At 50.9% G+C, this 23,132-nt stretch overlaps 1 pseudogene across 1 annotated transcript; it reads right to left on the reverse strand.

The window, feature by feature from the left end:
• Nucleotides 1–512: 512 nt before the first annotated feature.
• On the reverse strand, nt 513–21,582 carry LOC117694580 (small integral membrane protein 10-like protein 2A; annotated as a pseudogene). Its single transcript, XR_013106085.1, has 6 exons — nt 21,054–21,582; nt 20,043–20,187; nt 19,085–19,485; nt 18,513–18,649; nt 18,059–18,164; nt 513–3,674 (listed from the first exon to the last, which is right to left on the reverse strand). The product of XR_013106085.1 is annotated as a small integral membrane protein 10-like protein 2A (transcript).
• Nucleotides 21,583–23,132: the final 1,550 nt, after the last annotated feature.

Consider the following 23,132-nt stretch of genomic DNA (forward strand, 5'->3'; position numbering starts at 1 on the left):
TCCTGTTGTCTTTCACTTCCTGTTCACTGAGGCTGTCTGGGCTCCCACTAATCCTTCTGCCCTCTTCTCCAATTCCCCCACTGTTTGCAAACCGTAGCCTTCATCCACAGCCTTCTAACTTCTCATTCTAGATCCTGTGGTCCTCTACAGTGTTCTGCCATTCACTAGCCTCCTAACATCTCCTTGAACTTCCTGATCTCCTCCTCAGAGCTCTCTGACTTTCCCATATCCTCCGGTCCTCGTCAGCCTCTAGCTCCTACTTAGGCTATGTTGTCCCATTATATCAGGAATCACTGATCCTCCTGAGGGCCTATCTAGCCATGAATGGCTTGCTTGCTTTCTCCTCCAGCCTCCAGCCACATGCCTAATCCCCACAACAGATTCTGCCCTCCAACTGAGCTTTTTGGCCCAAATCCCTATTCATTTGCCCTTGGAGACTTCCTGCCCCTTCTGTAGTCTGTTCTATTCTCGCCACCCCCACCCCTGCCCCCCACCCCCAGACTGGTTGGTCTCTTAAGCTGTACCACTTTGTAAGTACTTTGCATTCCTCCTTGGGCTTATATTCTCTCATTGCTTCCAAAGTCCCCTCCAACCTCATGCAGTCCCCACCACCTCCAGCCTCCCCAGTAAGCCTCTTCCCTACTCTTTCCAGTCCCTAGTATCCCATGCTACAACTACTTCCTTGAGAACTTCATGTTCCAACCAACACGAGAGTAAACAAACCTCTTCCTGAGCTTCCTACCCAAAGTTCCCACCTTGTATCATGGGTCAGGCTCCTATAGCCTCCTGAACCTCATGTTGTAATCAGCATTGTCTTAGACAACCATCAACCATTCTGGCAACTGCTTTTAATATCCAGCACTCCCTTGACCTCCTATCCTTCCTCCCGAGCCTGTTATCTCCTTCTTCATCTTGTTCCATTCTCCAGACTTCTGCCCTTCCTGGCCTCCCGCCATTCCAGAGACTGTTGTCTTTGCCAAATCCCTTCCTACACCTTGTCCCTTCTGCATGGGCCATGCTTCCCATGCATGGTCTGTTTCCTCTTCAAGGTACACATCTCTCCTGAGAGGCTTCTTCCTCATCAGCTCATTACCTCATCGACACCTTTGTTCTGTTTACCATACTCCTACCTGAACTTTCGCCCTATGTGAAGAGTCTGACAACCAGGTGCTTGCCTGCTCCTAAGGGAGGAAAGAAGAAGGCACCAGGTTTGTTTGCTGGCACTTTGGGTGGAAAGGGCTTGGAATTGAGCCTGGGTTCTGTAGAGGAGCAGACAACTGTCCTAACAACTGAGGCATTTCTCTGGCCCCAAACTGTTCCTGTTCAACACAAGTTTTGGCATCACACTGCGGCCTTCCTTCCTCTCAGACTCCAGCCTTTCCCCAGGTCTTCTGTCTTCCATTCCTCGTTTCCTAGCCAGCCTCCTGCAACTCTCTGGACCCCCACCGTACCTCCACCACATCTTTCTGCAACACACAATCTCCTTAACTTCCACCACTGTTCTTCCCGACCTACACACATTCCTGTTTTTTGTCCTAGCATTCTGTCTTTTCCTGCAATCCTACCATCCATCAAAGCCACCTCCCACCTTACTGAGCCTACTGGCCTCTGACTAGCTTTCTGTCACTCAAATCATGTATCTGACCACCACCACCACCACCCGCCGCCTCAGCCCTGCTTGTTGGGATGATGTCCTAATGCATCCCTAACCCTGCCTTCCCCTAGACTATGTAAATACTTGAGAACGCCACTGGCCACCTTCTTTCTGAACTCCTTGATAGTCCTCTCTGCTGCTACCCTGTTTTTCTGATAAACTACCAAACATGCGGCCCTCCTCTACAGCACTGTGCCCCCTTCCTGTAGTCTAGTCTACCACAGCCTCCACTTCTCCTTCCTAGCCTCTGCCCTCTTCTTGCCCTTCAGTGCTCCTAGTCATCTCAAGTGTCCTTGAACTTCATGCCTTACCCCTCGTCATTTGTTCTCATGTTGTGTGTCAACAGCAGCACTATGTGTGCCCTCGGAGAGCCTTGAAATGTCACCCGGGCTTTCAAGTGTCTGTGAACATCCTGCTCTTCCACAGACTCCTTAGCTCTCAGACACTTGTCCTTCACTCCAGGGAGCTGCGCTCAGTCTGTGATCCTTCTAGCCTCCTACCATGCCCCTCTGAATCCTGACTTACACTGTCCTTCCAGGCACACACTAGGCAATGTCCTCCTAAGAAAACATTGTCATCCTCCAAGATGTCTCCCCTCCTTTATGGTCATGATGGTCTTTCCGCAGAAACCTTCTATGTCTGCCAGTTCCACTCAACACAAGGCTCCCAGCCCCTATCCTTCCAGCGCTCCTACACCCAAGCTGTCTGCCGATCTCTACGACTCCCTGCATCCACCCTCATCTTTCTGCCCCTCTGCCTCAGCTTCCTGTCCTCTTTCACTTCCTGTTCACCTATGGCTCTTCGCAATAACAATCCTAATACCTAGATTTTGAGCTTGCCTCTGACGTAAGAGTCCCTTTCCTCTTCTTCTCCTGCCATTTGTTCTCTTGCCCAAGGAGCCTCCTATATTTCAAAACAGGAGTTGGCCTTCACCCAGTCACCTACATTGTCCTAAGTCAATCTCTCGCCATCTTCCTTCTGCCTGCTTAGTCTCAAATGGACCTTCCCTGACTGATACCCAGATTCCTAAGCATTCTGGGACTACCTGTAGAACACAGTGTTCCAATGTCTTGCAGAAATTTCCTTCCCTTGTCCCACCCTGCTCATATGCCTCAAACAAACTATTATCACACATGAGCACTCTGTGTCCACACCCAACATTTCCAGCCTTCCAGACCTCTGTGATCACTTCTGAACTCCTGCTCCTCTCGTGACTTCTGCTCAGTCACCGTCCCTCCTGCATTCTTAGTTTCTTGCAATTCCACTGTGTCTTCTCCCTCTTCACACTTTCCTCCCATTTCCCAGGACTCTGCTTTTCCAGACCCTCATTCCCCATCCTTCTGCCTATCTGGAGTGCCGTATCCTCCTTGCAAGCACTGGGCCCTCAAACTTGGCCTCCCGCACCCCTGATATCCTTCCTAGTCTTCTACTCACTTCCTAATGTTCCCTAATGTCCCCTTCCTACTGAGGACTATGGCCTTCACCCCAAGCCTCCTGCCTTCCTGTGTGTAGACCATGTGCCTCTCCAGAGATTCTGGACTCAACTATAGGAATCTTATCCTTTTCCACAGATATCTTTTTCCACAGAAGAGCCTCAAATCCATGCTTTGAGCCTAAAACCCTCCTCCTTCCTTCCATTGTAGGTGGTCTAAGATAATTACCTCAACATTGACTCCTAAACTGCTCTTGACTTCTTCCCTTCTCTCCAAGTCTCTTACCTTCCTAGATACTCCTCTATCCTCTATTTAGAATTCCACTTTCACCAGAACCTTCTTTCAGTACCCAGTTCTCCAACCATCACATCTGTAGACACTCTCCTGAAAGTATTAAAAAAAATTTCCCTCTCTTAAGCATTTTTACACTTTTTTTTTGTGAACGGCTGTTTTGCCTGTGCACATGTTCTGAGCAGCAACTGCATGCCTGGTCCCAGAATAGGGCAGAAGGGTGCCTCGGTTGCCCTGGAAATGGAGCTGTGGACCATTGTGCATCCCATGTGGGTATTTGGCATCAAGCTTTGGACCTGTGGAAGAGCAGACAGATGACCTGAGTGCTGAGACAGATAATTAGCTCCAGAGTCTCCCTGGCTAACAGAACGTGTGTCCCTATTCTTCAACTCACTTTCCTACAGTAGGCTTCCATTTTTCCATGAGCCTTTCCCTTCCCTACCCGTGTCTTCTCCACTGTTCACCACGATCCTTCCATCATCCTGCTAAACCCTGGCCTCCTATTACTCTCTCATCTTTCTGTCTTTCTCCCCCTTCCCATGCTGTCTTTTGCTCACCTGCAAATATTCTGGTCCTCCTGCATAGTTTTGCCTCTTCCAGCCACCTTAGCATATACATGAACCACTTCCCCTCCTGCTGAGAGCATAGCAGAGAGTATACCAGGCCTCCTGCCCATCCCAGGTTTTGATTGTTTCTGTACACTGGAACTCTTGTCTCTACCCCACTGCCCCCATATTCAACACCCTTACCTAACTCAGCATAGTGTCTACACCCCCTGCTTCATGAGTCTCTCTGCAGCATACGTCTTGCCTTCCTCCCAGACTCCTACCTCCCTGCCTCGCCTTGTACAACAATGGAACTTCCCTGGTTTTTGTCATTTTCATTCCCTTGACTTCCTCTCTTCTGAAGCTCTGTTCTCCTGCTTTCTTGCCAAGCATGTGGCCCTCTGTCCTGTACTCTGTCCCCTCTTAGCCTCCTACTGTCTCACAGTCTTCTCTTCTTAATGGTCCCTGACCACTTCCCTGTCCTCTGCCAACTGATGTCCTCTCTTCCTTTCTGCCTGACATTCTAAAGCCTCCACTGAATTTCTGAATTTTTCTTTAGTTTCTAAAACTACCAGAATTGCTTCTGAAGCCTAGTGTCCCATACGACCGTCTAGCCTTCTCACCTATCAAAACCTCCTCCACTCTCTCAAACATGGTTCTCCTAAATGCAGCATTTTCAGACCTCTGCCAGCACTTCCAACCTCCCTACATGGCATCTGCCCACCATGTCCATCCTGCATTCCCGTTTCCTGCTTTTCCATCCTCGTCCTAACCTGTTTCCCGGTTCTATTCCGTATTTTCCTACCTTTCTCGTCTCTTCTAGCCAAATATCCTCAGCATCCTTCTTGTTTCTCAGAGCCTTCTACCCTCAGGAGCATTCATCCCTCATATCCAGTATGGGACACTCCTGGCATCCTCTGTATAGTCTATCCCTTTCCCCCATGGCACTTGGGACCTCCTACCCTCACCCTGAGACTTCTGTCTTCTTGCCTAGACTTTGTGTCCCTCTACAGTTTCTGGATTTACCAATGGGCATCTTGCCCTCCTCCAGATACCTTGCCCACCCCTGAGCATCTAATTCATGCCCTGATCCTGAAACCCTCAGACTTATGCTTTGCTCATCTGTTTTCTTCTTGGCTAACTCAGTCTAGTTAGTCTCTCCCTGGTTAGTAAACCTCTCTGTAGCATGCATCTTGCTTTTACTAACATTCACAATCACCTGCTCATAGTCTCCCCTTTCCCTGATCCTTGTCTCTACTGCAACCCCATCCCCTATCTTGCTAAGCATGAACCACTCTCTCCAAGACTCTGCAAGCAAAATACGCAGGGCTCCCTACTTCCTTCCATGTCTTCGCCCATGCCTCTGCACTATCCGACCTTCTAGACCCCGAAGCTTCTCATGTCTCCCTTCATACCCTGCCTTGAACCCCGGTCTTTGGTCCTCCCTCTACATGTCCTGCCCCCCTCAGTAGGTGTGTGCCCTTGAACAGTCTTTTAAGTTCCAACACAAAGTTTCCACACTACAGGGAATATCTTGTGCTTCCCACAGCCTCCTAAGCCTGAAGACATTCATCCTACAGTGTGGGGACACACTGACACTGGCCAGAACCCTCCCTCACAGGCTCCTAAGTTCCTCTGTTCTCTCAGTCATAGTCCTATCCTCCCATCCTCCTCAACAGTTTAGCTATCTTCCGGACTTCTACCCTCCTTTCCCATCTCCCTATCTAGCCCTGCATGACACATCAACTTCTGCTTTACCTCAGCCTCCATCCCATGACTCTGGAGACTCCCACTCTTCCCCCAGCTATTTGCTCTCTTGCCCCAAGCCTCTAGTTTTTCATGCAGATGCTGGTCTTTATCCAATCAGACACTCTGTCCCTAGTCAAGTGATCTCTTCCTTTCTGCTCTGAATCTGCTAAGGCTCCACCCAGTTCTCTAGGCCTGGAGCTGAAACTTCTAGACACCCTGGGGCTACTTCTAGAACCCAGAGTCCTAATTTCCCAAGGAACTTCCTGCCCGTCTCACAGCCTTCTCAACTGCCCAAGATTCTTACCCTCTCTAAAGTATCCTGTCCTTACAGCCAATATTTACAGTCTTCTAAACATCTGCCACCATTTTTAACCTCCTACCCATACCTACAGCATCTGCTCAAATCCTCCTCTATTTCCCCCTAAGTTTCTTTCAATGCCTGTTCCCTAGGATTCTGTTTTCCCCCTCCTCCCTCATTATTTATCATCCTTCTGCCTTTCTAGGGCCTCATACCCTCCTCAGGAGCATGAGTTCCTCATGACCAACCTGCAACTGTCCTGATCTCTTTCCCAGTCTCCTCACTTCCTCATGTCTCAAGACTTCCTGGAGCCTCTTCCCTTCATGCCAAGCCTCTTGACCTCTTTCATTGACTTTGCCCCCCCCCAGAGCTTCTGGACTTACCAGTGGGCATCTTAACCTCCTCCAGGCTCCCGTGCTGACACCCCAAGCCTCCAATTCAGGCTCTAACAGTGTAATCTTGCTTCCCAGGCACTTGTCCTCTTCCCTAGTCTGGTCTATTGCCCTCACATTCCACCTTAAAGCTTCCCTTGACTTTTTCTCCTAGATTCCTACCTTCACCAGATGCCCCTGAAAACCCTATTTAGAGTCCCACCCTCACCAGAGTCTCTTTGCACTACTCAGTTCTCCAAACATCATACACATAATCTATACTTTTCTCTACTAGCACAAACAACCCACTCTTAAAATCGTTGCACTCCTCTGTGAGTGGTTTTTTGGCCTATGTGTATATTCAAAGCAGCAAGTGCACTTCTGGTCCCAGATAGGTCAGAAGAAAGCATCAGATCCACTGGGACTATAGTTGTCGATTGTTGTGAGCTGATGTAGATGATTGTTGTGAGCTGATGTAGATGCTACAATTCAAATTTCCAGCCTGGGGGGGGGGGTAGGCAGTGGTACTGAGTGCCGACACAGATGTCCAGTCCCAGACTGTGTCAGTCTGTCTGAACTTGTGGCCCTTACTAGAGCTCATTTCCCTCCAGCAAGCTCCCAGTTTTCTGTGAGCCTTCTGCCTCCTTCAACCCTGTCTTGTCTTCCATAGTTGGCCCAGATTCCCTCATCCGTCTGCCAACCCGTCACCTCTTACCCTCCTGCCTACATCTTCTCCTCCTTATCTCCAACAGTGCCTCCTGCTCACCTCCACATACACCCACCCTCTCTCTTAGGCTCTGCTCTGTCCCTCCTACCATCCTATGGAACCTCAGAGCGTCTTCCCATCCTATAAAGAGCCTCTTGGCCTCTGATCTGGCTCCCTGCCTCCCAACCACCTGTGATGCCCTTGAGCTTCCCTAGACACCTGTGCTTTTCTCAAGCCTCCAACCCATGCTTTGATCCTGACATCCCGACTTCCCGATACTGACATGCCTTGAGAGAAACCTGCCCTCTTCTCTAGCCTAGTCTTCTTTCCCTTACATAGTATCCTAAGCTGCCCTTGATTTCCTGCCCGCATTGCCAGCCTGCTCCCTTCCTCTACCCCTCATTAGTATCCCACCTTCACCGGCTCCTCCTCCTCAACTCTATTTCAGTCGGGACTGGAGTAAACTCATTTCTCCCCTATTGTTAAAAATTCCCCATGCTAAAAAGGTTACAAAATATTTTTCTGTGAATGGATGTTTTGCGTGAGTGTGTTCTGAACACCAAACGCATGTATGGTCTCGGGGGAGGCCAGGAAATGACACTGAATCCCTGGGACTGGAGTCAAGGGTGGTTGTGAGCCTCCATGTGTGTGCTTTGAATAAAACCCATTTCCTCTGGAGGAGCAAAAAGTCGTCATAAGTGCTGAGCCATGTCACCAGCTCCAAATTCCCCCAGTTGCCTGAACGTTTGGCCCTATTCTGCAGCTCTTTCCTGCAGCTGGAACCCACCTTTTCATAAGCTCTCTGCCCTCCCATCATCCTTGAGTGAGCTCCTCCTTCTCCTGCCCACATCCTCCCCCCTCCTATAGCACCTTGTGCTCACCCCCACATCCTTTGGCCCTCCTCGATAGCCTTTCTTTCTGTGTCTCCTGCCATGCCATCATCCACCTGAGCCTTCTCCCATCCTTCAGAGAGCCTCCTATCCTCTTCCTGGGCTTTCCGACATCTTCCTCAGCCTCAGTCCTCTCCCTGCCTGCTACCCTTTCCTCCATCCCACATCTCCTTTCCACTCCAGCCTGACAGTTAATGTCTGCTTCAGTATCCTCCCAGGAGAATCCAATCCTGCTTTTCCCTTCATATTCCTCACCTCCTGATAGAACACTCGACCTTCCTTGCCCTTGCGACCTGTCCACTTGCTATTCTACCAAAAATGCTGCCCCATTCTCTAGCACTCTGGCCTTTCTTGGGCCTTTACCCCTTAGCCTTCTCTTCCTCTTCCTGCCTGTGCTGCCATCTTGTCTGTCCTTCTTCCCTCCTAGGCCTTTAATCTCTCTCTGAACTTCCTACCTTCCCCAACAGTCCTGTGCCCTCCTTAGCAGCACTGTGCTCTCAAGGCCTTTCTGACTCTGCTCAGGTCTCCACTGCCCTGCAGCTGCCAACGCCTCCAGTCTCTCCCCTCCAATGTGGGGACTTTCCTCACTCTGGACGCCCTGTCATCTTCCAGTCTACTAGCCTCTCCCTCAGCATGCTGACCTCTTCTGGCCTCACAGGCTCACCATGAGCTTCCTGTTCTCATGAGCAGAAATGTCCCAGAATGCCCAGACTTTTGCCCTCCTGTGCAGCTTCTGTACCCAGCCTAGATACTTCGACATCCGCCTTATCCCAGTCTCCTTCTCAGCAGCCCTGCCGCCTGCCTCCTCCCAGCCATTTCCACTCTTGCTCGTCATCAGCCTGCTCAAAGCTCACGCTGGGGTTTGCCTTTTCACCAGCTAGTCATGTGTGCTGTCACCTGATCTCCAGTCTAGTCCTTTGCCCCTCTCTCCCAACCATCACTGGATCCTCCAGACTCCACACTCAGATTCCTATACTCCACACTCAGTCCTATATGGGACTACATGCAATGGCCTGCTCTCCCCAATGCTTCCTGGTCTCCTTCCCATCCCCTACTATTCCCTGATCATCCGCTCCCAGCACCAGCGTTTCCAATCCTCCAGACTTCTGCCATCACCTCCAGCCTCTTGCCCCTCCTCATGACAGCTGGTCACCCTCTGTCTCTCCGGCATTTCTTCCCCCTCAGCCTCTTGCTCTGCTACTGTGTCTCAGGCCCTCTTCCCTGTCATCCTCAGCCTTCTGCTTTTCATATTCCCCTTCGACACTCCCTTTGCCCCTCCCCTGACCTCTTCATCCTCCCACCCTCCCACAGCGTCCTACAATCCTCCAGGTCATAGGAGGGGGAAGGATTCCCCTTCCCCCTCTGATGCTTTCTTCTGACCTATCTGGGACCAGAAGTGCACTGCTCATGAGAACAGGAAGCTCATGGTGAGCCTGTGAGGCCAGAAGAGGTCAGCATGCTGAGGGAGAGGCTAGTAGACTGGAAGATGACAGGGCGTCCAGAGTGAGGAAAGTCCCCACATTGGAGGGGAGAGACTGGAGGCGTTGGCAGCTGCAGGGCAGTGGAGACCTGAGCAGAGTCAGAAAGGCCTTGAGAGCACAGTGCTGCTAAGGAGGGCACAGGACTGTTGGGGAAGGTAGGAAGTTCAGAGAGAGATTAAAGGCCTAGGAGGGAAGAAGGACAGACAAGATGGCAGCACAGGCAGGAATAGGACAGGTCGCAAGGGCAAGGATTCAACCTTCCTGAGAGCCTCCCCAGCCTATCTGATCCTCTACTGCTGACCCTTGAAACTTGGGGCCACCTGGTACCTTCCCTGGGAATGTCTTCTTTCCAGACTTTGTACCTTTCCCAAGCCTCAGGACCTACCAGTGTGTCTTGCCCTCCTCCCTAGACACATTGCTCCCTGAGCCATGCTCAGACACTGAAATCCTCCTCAGCAGGCCCCTTCCCCCTCCCTAATCTGGGCTCCTCCTATGGCGTTCTAAGCTGCCCTTGGGTTCCTGATCTCCCAGGCCCCTACCATCCCATAGCTTCTTGTTCCCTATTCATTGTCCTGCCCCCTACCACCTCTCCAGCACTCAGTGTTCCAACTCTCAGCACAGTAAAAGAACATTTTTTCTATTATTAAAGACATTGCCCATTCTTTATAACTATTAAAAGTGTTCTGTGACTAGCTCTTCAAGTGCCTGTGTTGTAAGTAAGAGGTGCACTGCTGGTCCCAGGAGAGGCTGGAAGAGAATACTGGATCCCCTGGGACTGGAGATGCCAGTACATTTGAGACTCCATGCAGGTGTATGGAAGTGAACCTTGGACTTCTGGAAGAGTAGACAGCTGTCCTGACTTCTAAGCCACGTTTCCAGCATGGTCCTCTCCTAGTCTGTCTGAACTTTTGGCCTTTTTATGCAACCTTCTTTCCTCCAGCTGACTTCAAATGTTCGATGAGGCTTCTACTCCAATCCTGGCTCTTTTAACTTCCTGCGTTCCCCAACCTCATCCTCAGCCTCCTGCCAAGTGCCAGACCTTCTAGCATGTCCGTCACCCTCCTTTCGTCCTGCAGTGGCTCATGCTCTCTTCCACAGCCTCCTTTCTGTCTCTCCTGACTTGCTACCATCCATCCAGGCCACCTCCTTCCCACTGGCCTCTTCCCTGGCTTCCTGCTTATCTCTCCCAGGTCTGTTTCTCCCCCAGGGCTAGGACTTTCCCCTACAGCTCTCATTCCCATCTGTCCTTCCTAGCCCACCCTACTGGAAACCTTCCTGGGTTATCTCTAGATAACAGGTAATCCACCCTACCACATCCTATCCTTCTTTCCCCTCAGACTCTTTACCAACCGTGTAAAACACTTGAGCTCCCCTGGGACTCAGTATTTTCTCTCCACCTTGATTGTCCCATAAGCAGCTGCCCTATCCCCTGCTGTCCTGTGCTCCTCTCCCCCACCCTGCCCTTCCCTAGCCATCTACTTTCCCATTAGCCTCCTCTTCTCTTCCTTGACCCTTGCCTTCCAGTGTGTCAGTCTCCAGCCTCCCTCCCCAGTCTTCTGTACTATGACTGACTACTGTGTTCTCCTCAGCAGCATCATTCCCTTAGACAGTCCTACATCCTCACGGCCTCTAGAGCCCCTACCCTCCTTCTCTCCAGTCTGGAATCTATACTCACAACAGGCCATACTGTTATCCTCCTAGTGTACTCTGATCTCTCTCTAAATCCTGACTTCCTCTGTCCTCTCAGGCACACCCTGAGCCTGCTGTCCTCCTGCGTGACGTCTTGCCACCCTCCCCAGACACTGGCCCTTCTTTAGGTCCCTCTACACAGAGCTGATTCCTACACTTCTGGCTCCCCTGAGCCTCTGGCCAAAGAGTCGTGAGACCTTACCCTTCCACCCTAGCCGTTTGCTCTCATACCACTAAACCTCTAACATTTCAACCCAGATGCTGGTCTTCACCCAGGCTACTGTAGTCACCTGACCTACCTTCTTCCTTTCTGCCCTCTGCCTCCCAAGCTGAAACTGAACTCCCAGGCTGATATCCAGAACACCTTGGGATGGCTTCCGGAAGCCAGTGTCCTACTCGTGTCCTCACAGCCTTCTTAACTGCCCTACATTCCTACCCTTGATCAAACATCCCACCCTGACACTGAACCTTTCCAGTCTTCCAGAATCTTGTCATCACTTCCAACCTCTCGATCTTATAAATGACATGGATCATGCCGTCCCCTTAGTTTCTTGCAATCCCTATTTCTCCTGTCCTCCTCCCCACTCACATACTAACATGTTCCTCAGTCTCCTGCTTCTCCCTGTTCTAATTCTTCTCTTTTATCACCATCCTTCTGCCTTCCCATAGCCTCATACAATCCTCAGGAACATTCACTCCTCATTTCCAGCCTGCAACTTTCCTGCTATCTGCTTCAGTCCACTTACTGCCCCTTGACCCTGGGGACTTCTTGGAGTCTGGTTCCTTCACCCCAATTCCCCTGCCCTCCTCCCTACACTTTGCATCTTGCCTTCCTCGTAAGATTTCTTTTGCCCAAACCCAAGCCTCCAATTTATGCCCTGTGTCACCTCCATAGGCAACTTCTCTCCTGTCTCCTCTAGGCTTCTTAGGTTCCATAGCCTCCCAAGCTACCCACGACTCCCTCTCTCCCCTTCCCTGGATCCTTCTCTAGCTGCTATACAAAATACACCCTCATGTGCCATACAACACATCCTCATTCCAATACTCTGTGTTCCAAGCTTCTTAGGCATAAACTAAACTCTTCCTTATTAGAAAAACTTCCACATTCTTAAAAATCATGAATTTCTTTTCACTAGCCACTTTGCTTGTGTGCATGATCTTAGTGGAGAGTACACAATTGGTCCCAGGATAGTGTAGAAGACATCATTGGTTCCTCTGGACTGAAGTTGCAGTGTTGTGAGCCCCATGTGGATCCTCTGAATCAAACTTCAGGCCTGTGGAAGAGCAGAGAGTGGTCCCAAGGGCTGAGCCAGAAGTCCAGCCCCAGATCCTCCTTGTCTATCAGGAATTGTGACAGTATTCTTAAGCCAATGTTTCTACAGCAGGCTCTCTTTTTCTGTGAACCTCTACCTTCTCTGCTACGTGTCTCTTCACCCTGATTCACTCAGCCTCCAGGCTAAGTCCTTTTCTCTGTCACTGCTTCCTGCTTACCTGCACACAATCCGGTCCTTCTGCCTAGGCCTCTGTTTCCTGACATCCTACCATCTATGTGAGCCTCCTATTCCCCTGCAGAGAACTTCCTGGTCTCTCCCCAAGCTTCCTGCCCTTACCAGCTTTTGACACTTCTTTCTAGACTGGTACCCTTCCTCAGCATTTCTCACCTTCATCAGTTTTAGAAGCCCAGCCTAGTGAATACTCTGTGTTTCATGATCTCTTCTGAAACATGCAGCATGCTTTCCCCTCAGACCCCAAAATGCCATGTAGAACATCAACCTTCACTGGACTGACTCCTTCCCATCTCCTTGAGTCTCCTCTCTGCTGCAGCCCTGTCATCCCGATATCCTGAGACACCTCTAAACTTCTACTCTCCCATGGTCTTTTCTTCTCCTCCTTGGCCCGTATGTATTACCCTGTCCTTCTGACCACCTAGGCTTCTCACCTTCTGTCCTCTTCCCCCAGTCTCTTTGTACTCCCTGTGAGTACCCTGCACTCCTCAATAGCACTGTGCTCCCTCCACCCAAGCCTTCTCTTCCTTACAGATTGCTCAGTACCCAGAGTCTGGTCCCCTACTCCAGGGACCTGTGCTCAGTCTAGCCATCCTCTCTTCCTCCTAGTCCCCTCCCCTTCCTCTCAAAATCCTGTCTTCCTCTGGACTCCTAGGCACCTCCCTGGGTCTCCTGTTCTCCCAAGACAAGGCCTTCTCTTTCCTAGGACTCTGCCTTACCTTTGCCTCTGCACCTCGACTCTGGAAACCAATTACTCCTCAGCCATTTTCTTTGTTACTCTGCTGCCTCCAACACTTCAAACCAAATGTTACCCACTACCCAGCCAGCTCCCAAGTCCTGAGCCAAACGACTTACCTCTCTACATTTCTACCCTCTACTGCTAAGCCACCACTGGAGTTTCCTGATCGGAGGAACCGGGATTCCTAGACACCCTGAGGGTGTTTCTGGGAACCAGTGTCCTCGTCTCCGGAGAAATTTCATTTTCTCTCCCATCTTTCTGACTTGTCCAAGACTCCTACCCTTTCTTGAGAATCCGACCCCAAGATAGAATAATCTTCCAGATCTCTGCCATCACTTCCAACCCCCCGCCCCTCTCTATGGTATCTGTCCACCCTGTCCCTTCATTTCTTAAATCCCTGTCTCCTGCCCTCCTCTCTATGATCCCACTAACACATTCGCCAAGATTCTATTTTTTCCTATTCCCACTCTTCTTTAGTCTAGCCACATAGCCTCAACATCTTTGTCTTCTTGGATGCTCTTAAGCAACTCAGGAATATTTGCTCATGCAAATCCTACAAGTCTCCTGATATCTGCCCAAGATTACTCATCTGCTCATGTCCCTTGGGACCTCTTGGAATCTGCTACCCTCAACCATAGTCTCCTATCCTCCTGCTCAAATTTTCTGTCCCTCTGCTGATGCATATGATAAAATACTACAAATTATTATTGTTGTTGTTGTTACTATTATATTGCTTGGTCTTTTACTACGCAGTTTCTCTCTGTAACCCTGATTGTCCTGGAACTTCTCTGTAGACCAGGATGTTCTCAAACTCAGAGATCTAGCTGCCTCTGCATTTCATTTACTGGGATTAAAGACATGCACCACCAAACAGGCCTTCCTCCACTGCTTCTTGTCTCCCAATGGCACACACTGACCTTCCTGTTCTATGCATCCTACCAGACTTCTTCAGCTCTTTCCAATCTCCCTATGCGGCTCTGACACCTAGATTTCTCCCTCAACTCAGTCTCTGATTCAGACATCCTAATACTCCTGCCTCTATCCCCAGCCATTAACCTCTCTCCTCAAGTTCCTGACATCTCAACCCAGTCACCTACAGTGTCCTATACCCTTCAGACAAGCTACCTTTCTGTTCTCCATCTTCTAAGTTTCAGCTGGAGCCTCCTGACCTGGTACTCAGATGCTTAGAAACCCTGGGACTTAGAAACCCTGGGACTGCTTCTGGTCCTCACTGTCCTGCTCTCCCTGGAAATATATTTCCCTCCTATCAAACTTGTCAGCTGCAGAAGGCTCCTATACCTATCCACAGGGCTGGCACTTCCAATCGTCTAGACTTTGGCCATCTTTGTCCTACCGTTGCCCTCTACCCACGACTTGTACTCACCCCATTCCTCCTGCTTCCCTCCTAGTTTCCAGCAACCCCACTGTGTGTTCTGCTCTCCTCTGTCGTCCTCCTAACCTCCTCTCCAGGCTTGTTCCCTGGACCCCCCTCCCCCTCTCTTTTAGCCCCTGTCCTCAGTACCCTTCTGGATGCCAGAGCCTCACACTCTCAAGAGCTGTTGCCCCCATTCTCAGCCTCTACACATCATGACACCATCTCTACCTTCTTGTGTCTCTGTGCACCACCTGGAACATGATATCCTCACCCTGAACCTCCTTATTAGCCTCCACACTCGCACTCAGGCTCCTCTGTGTTCTCTCACCAGAGATCTGTCCATCTGCAGAGATTCTTGGAGTCTTCCTAAGGCTTCTGCCCTTTGAGGGCCTTGGGCCTCCTCTTCACCCTACAATGTTTGCCCTGAGTCTTCTGCTCTGGCCCTCACCTTCCCATGCTACTTCCTCCTCTCTCCCTACCATCCTCTGTAGACATTACTCTCTACTTCTTCCCCTTAATTCTCTGACCCCCTCTTCAGTCTCCTATGACCCTCGAGTGCTCATTCTCATGCATTCTATCCTCTAGCCCCCGCTACCTCCCCAGAGTCCTGTCACTCCCCAAGCTGCCTGAAGCCCTTACCCACACATCAGCCTCCTGTCCACTGCCTAGCATCGGGTCTGTCTCCCCAGATTCTTACCCTCCTCTGTCCACATATCTCCTCATATAGCCCCCTCCTAAATTACGCCAGACCGTCCATTCTAGCCTATTTCCATACTCTTGAGCTATCTGCCTACTCTAGTGCCTATCTTTACTTAACCTGCTTGCTTACCTCCCTGATCTCTACCCTGCTTTTCCAGCTTTGGTCCTGAACAGCCTATTGGTCCCTGCCAGAGTCTCCTGCTATTCTACCTAGGCCCCGCTGCATTCTACCCATGGTTTGTGCCTTTACAAAAACTCCTATGCTCTCCTAAGCATCCTCGCCAGCCTTAATCCCATCATCCTAGGTCTGGGTGTTCCTCTAGCCTCCTCCTGCCTCCTGAGTCTCCTGCCATCCTGCCCATCCCTGCCCATCCTCTCTGAGCCCTCTTCCCCTCTTCCCCTCTGCCTCCTGTCTGCCCCCTCAGCAGCTAGCTTTCTCCCAGCTTTCTGGCATCCCTCAGAGTTCCTCTCCAGGCTTCTACCTACTTCGAGAACCCTAGAATCTCCTGAACCTCCGTCCTCTGCCTCTCATCCCTTTATTGCCCCGTCTAGTGCCTAGCTCCCAATTTCACAACCGTTTCTTGAGCATCTGGCCTTTCTCCTCAGCTTCCTCGGCTACAAGTGCACATCTGAGCTCCTTTAGTGCTATCCTCCTCTCAAGGATCCTTGTCATCGTCCTCCTAGAATGTCTGCCCTCCCTGAAGCCTCCCCTCCATCCTCCTTCCCTTTTCTGGATTTGAACCATCTTCTCCTCCTCCCTTGCCTCCCATCTTGCTCCTCAGCTTTCTGTCCCTCGTCCCCAGTTTTCTTGTCTCCTCAAGCCATCTATGTTCCCCTAAACTTCCATCTCCCTTCAGCCATCAATTTTCTTTCTGCCTTCCTCCTGAGCCTGCTGCCCTCCTCCTCTGCCTTCTGGGTCAAACAGACCCTTCTGCGTCTATGGGCCTCTGGCTATAGTCACCTTTCTACTCTATCCCTGCTCCTCTCCAGCCTTCTGCTCCCCGTTAGGCTCCTCCCCCTTACTCCTGCCCTTCCTCAGACTCCAACCCCACTCCCTAGCCTCAGGCACACTGCCTCAGCCTTCTGCCCTTCTCCGCCCCTCCCCATGACTCTCATGCTCTTCTCAGTAGTAGGCCCTCCCATAGAGTCATTAGTGTCCCAGAACCTCCTGCCCTCCTCACCCACCTTTGCTCTTCTCCTGCCATCTAGGGACTGTCCTCACCAGCCTCAGGCCTTCCCTAGTCCATCTGCCTGAGTCTCCTCCTCCTCTCCTACCTAGCCTTCTGCCTCTCACATCCATCCTGGGTTTTGACTTCCTAGCCCATGTGCCCTTCTCCAAGACCTTTGGTTCCCCTCAGCCTTTGGTCACCTCTCCTATGCCACCTCTCCTCAGTCGCTTCTGTTTCCTGCTGTCTTTCCAGCAGACTCCTCAGTTTTATCCTCCTTGCTTCCGTGCTCCAGACCTTTTCCTCGTACCCCAACCCAGCCTCATACCCTCCATGACACTCTGCCTGCCTCCTCAGCCCTCTGTCCTCACAAGCCCCAGGCCATTCCTTTTCCAGATCAGCCTCATGCTATGCCTCCATCCCTTGGGCCTCTCTTGGCTCATGCTCTTAGCAGATTCATGCTCTCTTCTGATCCTCTGTCCTGGCTGAGGTACCATCCCTCCCGAGGGTCCTGCACTCTTCCTCAGTCTGGGCCTCCTGTAAACCTGTCCTACTCCAGATACCCCTTGTCATCCTTGACTTCCCCCTGAGCCTGCGGCCTGCCTCTCTAGCCTCCAACTCCACTCTATGAGCCTCCTGCCCACTTGAGTATGTAACCACGCCTCAAGGCTCCTGCCCTTTTTAGGGTTTCCTGCACCCACTATCCTCCCATTATCCCCATATTCTACCATGTCCTTAGCTTGCTGTCACCCTCCCCAGAATCGTAGATTTCCCTTGAGCTTCCTGCCTTCTTCTCTTTCTTCTGCCTTCCTCTCCAGCCTTTCCATCCCTACCCCCACCCCCACCCCCACCCCCACCCCCACCCCCACCCCCACCCCCACCCCCACCCCCACCCCCACCCCCACCTTAGCCTCCTATTGTTTCCCATGAAGCTCAGGTCCATCTCTTCAGGTTTTTGTCTTCTTCCCCCCAGACCTCTACCTTCCAAGGGGTCTAGAGTTCCCCAGAGCCTCCTGCCTGCTCTACACACGCCCCAGCCTCCAGCCCTGTGCCTCATGATTCTACCCTCCCAGAAAAATCTCCAGACTCCCTCCTATCTCCCAGAATAAATTTTTGCATCATGCCCTCCTTTGATGGCTTCCTGTACTTTTCACAAGTTTTTTGTCCCTTCTCAGTTTGCTGTCTTACTACTTCCTGTTTCCCTGCTGAGGGGACTCTCTTTATAGCCTTGCTGTCTAACTTCCTCTGGCCTCTTCCCCACTGAGCCTCCTTTCTAAGTCACACCTCACCTCAGCCCTAGAGTTCCTGGCTTTTCTGGTAATCTCTCCTAATGGAGCACTGAGAGCCCAGAGCTAAGGCCAGGAGAGGAAAGCAGGCACCCAACTCCAGCACCTGCTGGGTGCTTTATCTCCTCAGTAGTCTCTAGCAAGCTGTCTGCCAGAAGGCACTGAGGACTTTACCACTTACGTAACTGCAGAGTGGACTCGGGGCTGCACAAGGTGGCTTGTAGAGATGTGTTGCATTTCCCCTTACTCTTGAGGTTCAACTTGCATTCAACTCCTTGACTCCAGACCTAGAATGATAGAAAAGCCTTTGATTCAGTTTCCTTCTCTGAACAGTGTGAATGAGGCCAACTGAAGCCTTCTGAGCCTGGCTCCACAGTTGCCCACTAAGGGGTGGGGGGGGAGGGAGAGAGAAAGGGAGGGGGTGAGAGGGACATCAGAGGGTGGTCTTTCTGTCAAAGGTGATCTGATGGAAAAAGGTTCTGAAGGAGCGGGGTTTCACTGGTCAGCTCTGGATTGCCCTCTTGGCTTGGAGCTTGCTGTCCCATATCCCACCCACTTCCCGACCCAGGGTATGGCATGGCACTCAGCAGAAACAAGAGAAAGCCAGGCAGTTCGGTGTACAGATTTTCTTTTACCTTTGGGAGACAACAACATGTGACAACTTCAGAAGCCACACCTCTGTCCAGACAGCACTGGCCATTCAGAGTCCCATCACACACAGAAATGTAAGGTCATCCAGGTTAAGTCTCTGAATTTGTTGAAGCTCCACTGCCTGCAATACAGATTGCAAATAAAGTGCGCCATGACATTGTACAGAGAGGGCACCACGGATGAACAAGAGTAGCCAAGGGGATGGAAAGCAGAAGCTCACAGACTAACCAGGACCAGAATGGGACATGAACTCAATGCTGGGTCTTAGCTCTGCCCCTTCCTGACTGACAGCACTGGGTCCAAAGTCCAGCCCAATATCAGTGCCTCTGATCTCACACCATAGCCATGCCTGAGCATGCTCAGGGACGGGCCTTTCTGTAGTCTAAGGTCTAAGAGGAAGGAAGGGGCCTCAGACTTCATACTCGTTTCTCCTAGTAGTCCATGATCTTTCCTGTACTTGGGAAACAGGGGACCCCCAGGAGCTCTTCTCCCTACCCAATGGCTCCACCCCCCCACATTTACATACAAGCACACACATGCATTCAGATATACATACATGGACTACTAGTGGAACTTGGGAGAAGGGAGACATCAGCCCTGTCTTATGATGAGTGGCAGAGGCCACATCGCAGCCACCATTCAGTTTGTGCCCTTTGGGTGAGACAAACTGAGATCTTCATCTGGGTCCCTGACTCTGAGTGGCCAGTTGTGCCACTCTGTCCCCGGGGCTGGCTGGCATGCTGAAGGTTTCCGTATCAGGAATGGAAGGAGTAGACCTTGAGATACCAGTGCCAGAGGAGCTGAGGGAGTATGGGATAAGTAGTAAAAGTATCCCTTGGGCCATCCTTGGGCATTTAGAGATTATAACTTCTAGCCTACATAGGGCCTCCTGGACAGGCTGTTCTCAGCTTATCTGGACGAGATTTCCCATGTGATGCCAGGGATGCGCCTGAAAGCCTGGAACAGAGAAACAGGGCCATACCGTGGGTCTCAGCCCACATCTCCTCAGCCTTCCATCATGACCCTATTAACCACAATGCACTTATCACTGCAATCCACTAGCACACACGTGCTCAGGAGCCCTTGGTCAAGCACCAGAGAAGTGGGGGGCTTGGCTCTGGTGGGGGACTAGACATTTTAGGAAATTCTTGAATCTTCTTCTCTGTTTATAAAATCAACTGTTCACCTGTCTTCCAGACCACTCCAGTGAAGTACAGATGCCTAGCTACCCTATCTCATGGCCTCTCTTTCTCCCTATGTCCCTTGGTAGCTCTCTACTCCCTCCCAACCCCAGTGTCCTGCCAGGTCATGAAGAAACTGCAGAAAGGGTGGAGGAATGCTTCAGGTTCCTCTTCTCTGTGTAACAAGGGCAAACCCCAAGCCCTTCCTTAAGCCCCATCGAGTTCATGAGATGGGAGAACACATCTCCCTCACAGTGTTGCTAGAAGATACCAGTGTCCAAGGTACACTGGCATCTTTTCTGTGGAGGGACCAGGAGACCTGAGCCACCTTACCCCTCTGGGCTCAGCAGAAAGGTCCTTCTTTTAGGCAGGCCTTTCTCTCAGCTGCTCCCCGGGCTGCCACAGGAGCAGTGGCACCTCTAGGATCCAAGTTGAACTGTTCAGAGAAGGGGTGAGCCATCATCGGGAAGACCAATGCCTGAGAAAGAAAGAGAGACTTCAGAGTTGGCCTCCTGTACACTCCCCTTCTCTGTCCTATTCTGAGAGCAGCTGCCTGCTTCTGGAGTCCTTCCCACTTCTTCACATCCTGTGGCACACAGCAGCCTTGCCACTCCTGGCTGGTAGACAGGCTTCTGGGTCTCTGGAGTGTCACTGCAGGTCCTTCAGGAAGCCTGGGCAGACAGGGAGGGCTGGAGAAAGCAGCTTGTGGGGGAAGAGATGGTTAGAACCAAGTATTTCCTGTTTTCCCTGTCTGCAGATGCAGAGCCTCAGGAATGCCCTCAGACCCGGTTAGGGGAATAAGTGGCTGAGTCCAGTCCCCTGCCCCCATCCCCAACAGTGCTAGAGGCAATTTGGGAAGGGCTGTGAACAGCTGCAGAGATTATCCTTGGGCCTCCCTGCCAAGAAGGGGACAGGCCTGCTGATTGGTTCAAAAAGAACTGTTCATTTTATCTGCTCACCTGACTTAGGTTGAGATGGATGGATAAATCTTAATTGTCTAGGGCCTTCCTGGGAGCTCACTGGCCCAATCCTCTCCCATTCAGGGTGACATCTCATGAGTCCTCTGCATAAAAAGGCATTGGATGCCTGGAAGGTGGGTGAGAATGGGCTCCCTGTCTGTGTGCTGGTGATAAGCTGACCCTCCAAGATGCCCCTCACCCACCCCATTAAGGAATCACACTACCAGGGAACTGGAAGAGCCTCGCCTACCTTTTTAGTTTCCCAGCTTGGCTAGGCAGCAGGTGTGTCCTGCTGTATTGTCTACTCCCACAAACCAGGTGTCTGGGCATTTAGATGCCGTGGCCACATGCCCACCTGCCCCCATTCCAACCTGCAGTCGCCTACCTTCAGGCACAGGGCCTGGTAAATCAAGTCCTGTGGTAGCAGCATCCCTCCTTTTGGGCTGTGCCGCTTTCAGCCAATGGGGAGGCAACAGGTTTGCCAGACACTGGTGATTCTCTGGATGCAGAGGGAAAGGGCTGGGCTGTGAGGGTTTTTGCGGTGTGGGATGCGGTTCCTTAGGCCCTCGGCAGAGACCTAAAATGGAGAGGCCCGGGCCGTGCCGCCTGCGCCCCCCGCCGCAGTCTCGAGGCACTGTGCGGCCCCGCTGTCCTTCCTGTGGCCGCCAGGATGGCGATGGCGCGGAAGGCGCGGGTGGCCCTCTCCGCAGCGGCGGCGGGCGTCTGCTCACTCGATCCGCACCTGCAGGCGGACGTTGAGCATCACGGAGGCCACCATGTAGAAGTAGGGGAAGTTCACGCGCAGGCGCCAGGCCAGGTCGAAGAAAGTGAGTAGCGTGCGCGTGAGCTGCGTGCACGGCCAGGCCAGACAGGGCTGCAGCCGCCACAGTTGAGAGGGCCTCAGTCACTGCCATTGGCCTAGCTCACGTGCTCACGTGCTCACCTGCTGCAGAAACAGCACAATCAGCCACATGGCTCCAGCCTAGGCTACCTGAAGCTATGCCCTAGGGCTCCCGGGTCCGTGAAGCCTCCACTGCTCCACCCGGACACGTCCGCCTCAGTTGCTCCCCGCCCCTCAGACCCCCGAGGAGCCAGTGGCGCCTGAACTGCAGCTGTTCAGCTCTGCCCTTTTGCTTCAGGCTTTGGGAAGGATGAGATGGCAACCCCCCCGCTGTGTACTTGCAAACAGAAAAGTCTCAAAGGTCCTGCAAAGGGCTAAACCCAGTCCCCTCTGGAGGTGTTCTTTTAAGGTTTAGGGCCAAACTTCAAAGGTCAGGTAAAGGACACCCCCTTTGCACTCTGAGATCATGGCCTGGAGCCTTTGGTTTAAGGGCCCCACCTCAAAGGTTGTGTAAAGGAACCCCACTTTGCTCTCTGAGGAGGTTCTTGTTCAGAGCTATTAATTTTAAGGCCTTGAGCCTGGGTTTCTCTTGGTAAGTCTCCTCTGAGCCTAGACCAGTGTCATCCTGTAGCACACATCTGAATTAACCTCCACTGCCTTACTGGCTTCTCAGGGCCTAGGCCAAGGATGGTTTAGAAGGTGTTAATTTGTTCCTGTGAATTATGATCCCTACACACTAGTGTGCTTAAATGGCCTTATGCTTTCATGAAGATCAGTAAGCACTTAACTGCTGAGCCATCTCTCCAGCCTCCTTAATGTGCTTTAAAAATTATGTTTGAAAGTTGAAACCTCAAAAAATAAACACCATCTAGCATAATGCTCTCCTGCAGTTGTGACATTTAAAAATGTATGTATAAAAGAAAGTTAAGCAGGCCTAAAGGAAGGAAGAATTCTATATCACTTGTCCTAACTTAAAATGTCAATGTCAGCAGAGTGTGAGACAATAATATGCATAGTGTAAATGACTGCATTCTATAATGTATTACTTAAATGTATTCCATAAATCACAATGAAATTTTAAAAGTTTTCATACAGCCTACAAGATGGGAAGAAAATAGGAACAGGAAAATAAATAGAATTGAGAGACAAAAATATGTTAACATGTCTTACTCAAATTCTATTAGTATTCATTTTAATTTTGTTCTTGAGACAGGGTCTCACTATGTGGTCCTGGCTGCCAAGTAATTCTCTATATAGACTACACTGGTCTCACACACAGAAAAATCCACATTGTTTCTGCCTCCTGAGTACTGGGATAAAAGACATACACCACCATGCCCAGCATTCTTTTCAATTTAAGTGTTCTAAATAGATTAATTAGAAGACAGATACTGTTACAATATATTAAAAGCTTACTTCAAAATTTATTAATTTAAAATATTTAGTTAGCACAACACAGGAAACAATTAGCCAAGAAGTAAAACAAACAAACAAACAAAAAAACCCAAAAAAATGTTTATCATCTGACAAATTGATAAACAAAATGTGGTCCACAAACACCATAGAATAGTATTCAGTCATTAGAAAACAAACAAGACCCCGTACATATTTAAAGCAGATGTG

The sequence above is a fragment of the Arvicanthis niloticus genome, chromosome X (genome assembly GCF_011762505.2).
Source record: "Arvicanthis niloticus isolate mArvNil1 chromosome X, mArvNil1.pat.X, whole genome shotgun sequence".
NCBI lineage: Eukaryota > Metazoa > Chordata > Mammalia > Rodentia > Muridae > Arvicanthis > Arvicanthis niloticus.